The following is a 3,453-nucleotide window of genomic DNA, read 5'->3' as shown; positions in this document are numbered from 1 at the left end:
GTTCGATAGCAGATGCACCCTCTTATGTTTTCTTATGTTATTGTGGCATATCTATTTGAAAAAAGGATTTACATTGTCTCATTTAGCTCAAAACTAACTCAGATATCGATGCAAGAGCCATTTCTACAGCTCAACTGTGATCTTCTCTCAGATTTTGCTTGGTCATATTTTAGTATGAGTTGAGCTCACACTAGGTCAACTCGCTCGAACTCAGCTTGTTTGCAGACCCAGGCACAAAATATACATGTGTTAAGAAAACAAAATGGCTGAAAAAAATCAGTAGATGCATGACTCAGCCCACCCAAAACACACTTGGCAGGATGCCAGTGCCACGTGCATGCTGCTAGGACAGGCGTCCTCCTCGCACAAAGCTATTGCATCACCATCAACACCTGGCGCACATGAAAGAAGGGTCGAGCGCCACCTCGCATTCCACATTTTCCTGATGCTCATCTATAAGAGTGTCCATCAATTGACCGCCTCTCGGGAAAACACGGGTGTAGAGAAGAAAAGCATATGCAAATATTGGTGTTCACTCGCATGTGATCCATGGAGTCGCGTTGTCCGCCGGCGTCTTGCCTCAAACGCTGTCGGTAAGATCACGCGTGTGTCTTCCAGCTCTAGCTATTTACTCTTCACTACACTTCTTTAATCTAGTTGCCGTGTGCATATCAGGCGGAGCTAGGCCTTACGCATCTAGCCACACGCGCGAGGCCAGGAGGCGGAGGAACTAGCCATGACGCCGAGTGGCTTGGAGGTATTTGTTGATTCCTTTCTTGGATCGAGAAGTTTTCGATGTTTTACTTCTTTTATGGATTCTGGAGTCTTACCTGTTAGCACCACAAGTTGGTGGTTAAACAGGCATGGTTCAAGCTTCACCAGCTTCTATTTAATTTGATCATGGCTCCTCCTATGCTTAATTCATTTTCTTAGAAGTTGTGTATATATAGAGCTTCGGCCTAATTCAGTGCAAGCTTATCTTCTCTAGATAAAATTCACTTATGTAGTTACATGCATGTGGTTGGTTAGAGTATTTGTTTATAATGAAGCATCCGGAACAGCAGAACAGACAAACTGCCACCGGAGGCAGGTGGTTGGAGTATTTATTTATACAGTTTTTCATGTCTGCAGGTCTCACACACAGTTTATGTCCCTTGCTAGATGGTTACTCGAAGTTACATCATCATGCGAAAAACACATACACTTCTTCTCATTTTTGTTGGTGTTGGATAAATCTGAGGATGCATCGACACCGCGGTTCGACCAAACGCCTTCAATGCTTGGTTCATTGCAAGGAGTTCCGACAATGACCACATACAAGGCATAAATGAGCATGTCAGGCATGTACACTGTTGTGGAGAGGGTTGCTGATGTGATATGTAAATGGAAAGGGGTTACATTGATTGATTTTCATGATAAAAAAAAGTAACGATGGACCGCCGCGATATGAAAGCATGTTTTTTAATAGGATAATAAATAAAAAAAAATTAGATCAACATTAGTAAAAGCAACCGCTAAAAAATCGACATCCTGGATCCTCGTTCTGGCTCATTTTTTCCATCGTTGGGCCCATCCATCATATTCTTCTCCCTTTTCTCTTTGTTCGGAGCATGATGACGTGTCCATCACTCTACTTGTACGTACATCGGCCTCAAAGCAGAAAAAGGAAATATAATACCTTTTGTTGCTACGTCCACGATTTGCTTCGTGTTTGGGTCAATTATATCATTGCGCATTTTCCGCTGACGGGTCACTCACTTGCTGGTGCATTCTGTGTGTGGTACGAACGAAGAGGAACAAGAAAAAGATCGGGTTGGAGAAAAGGAGGATCCACATACGCCCATCTCTGTCAGCTGAAACCCAAAAGGCTTGAAATATGCTCCGAAAGTTGGCCGGTCGGTCCCATGAGAAACTCCGGTCTGATTTGGTTTTGTGTGGTTTATTTAGTACGTACTGTTTTCCACATCCACGGGCTGCCCTGCGCTGCGTTCCTTTTGCTGATTGGTTGTTGACATTGTACAGTAGGTGTGAAGCCATATCAGATGTTGGCATCGATCTCTATCATCATTGGTGTGTGTGGCCAATGACCAACAGTTAACTAAGAGGATGTCTTGATCGTACTAGCGTGCAAGTACATGGGCATCCACCTGGCTTCTGACCGAGACATGGGATTGATACGATCAGTCGTTGACTATGAATGATGTACTATTCAGCATCGAGCTGCCCAACATGGGACGTCCCGGGAGATGGTTTTCGGTGCTGCTGCGTTTTTTACTCATCCAGTGTGCAGGCAGCGGTATGTTTGTTCGATCTGGCTAATGGTACTAGTAATAAAAGCCTGCCGTCTGAGCTAGCTAGATCGACGCGGCGTACGTGGCAATAGCAACAGCAGCGTGTACGACCCGAGCTAGCTAGATCGACGACGTCGAGGTTGGCTGCATCAGCTTGGATCACGTGTTTTTCCTTGAGTAGCGTCGGGACTCGGGAGGGGTGTGATGGTTATTTGACCGCCCACACGGCATGTTCATGGTCACCGAACTCGATGTGAATGCATGGATGGAGGTCAATAGCCAGAGATACACTAGTCCAATGCAAGTTGCTCGAAGTAGAATGTGGCAGGGCAAAGAGAAAAGAAAATTAATAAAAAAATAGAAAAGAATAAATATGGGTTGTCTGCCTGTCATTGCGTGAACAAACGAGATGACCTAAAGTGATGAGCGAACATATTAACAAAAAAGAAGCGTTGTGAGTAGTACTATCAAAAGTTATTGTTGGATAAATCTCGACATGGTGAAGTCAAAGCTATCGAGTAAAAAACGATAACATTCTCAATGTATCGGCATCAAAAGTTATTGCCGGGTAAATCTCAACATGGTGAAGTCAAAGCTATCGAGTAAGAAACGATCACATTCTCAATGTATCGGCGTCGCGTCAAAAGAGGGGAATTGATTCGAAGAAGCCAGAATTCCATGTCAAGAAACTAATTATTAGTTTTTTAGAAGAATTACTTATTAGTTCCAAGGCGAGAAATTTATTTGACGAAGCTACCGCCCATATCCTCTGGATTTCTTGGATCCTCGCCCAGGCCCACTTTTTTTCATTGTTGGGCTCTTTACTAGGGTCCACTTGTCAAAAAATTATTATTTGGTGCGTTGTGATGTGTCACTCACTCGCTAACTGCTACACTCCCAAAAAACAAAACAAAAAAACATGTTTTCCCGCAAACAGGAAAAAAGGAAAAAAAAAATAGAAACTTGTTTTCTAGGTCAGGGAATTGATCGGTGCTTATTTCGACAATGTTGGCGCATTTCGTGATGATGGTCACTCTCAGTCACCAATGCACTCGATCAGTGTGGCACGAACGAAGAAAGAAGCAATTAAAGAGTTGGCAAAAGGGGATGAACGGGCACGACCCAAACAACCATCTCTGCCAACTGAAACCCAAAAAACACT

At 43.7% G+C, this 3,453-nt stretch overlaps 1 long non-coding RNA gene across 1 annotated transcript; it reads left to right on the top strand.

Moving 5' to 3' along the window:
• The first annotated feature begins 455 nt into the window (after positions 1–455).
• LOC123048292 (uncharacterized) lies at positions 456–1,699 on the top strand. Its single transcript, XR_006423264.1, has 3 exons — positions 456–593; positions 676–757; positions 1,132–1,699. It is a non-coding gene; the product is annotated as an uncharacterized lncRNA (long non-coding RNA).
• Positions 1,700–3,453: the final 1,754 nt, after the last annotated feature.

The sequence above is a fragment of the Triticum aestivum genome, chromosome 2D (assembly GCF_018294505.1).
Source record: "Triticum aestivum cultivar Chinese Spring chromosome 2D, IWGSC CS RefSeq v2.1, whole genome shotgun sequence".
NCBI lineage: Eukaryota > Viridiplantae > Streptophyta > Magnoliopsida > Poales > Poaceae > Triticum > Triticum aestivum.
The sequence above is the reverse complement of the archived record's forward strand: the minus strand, read 5'-3'. Positions and strand labels throughout refer to the sequence as shown.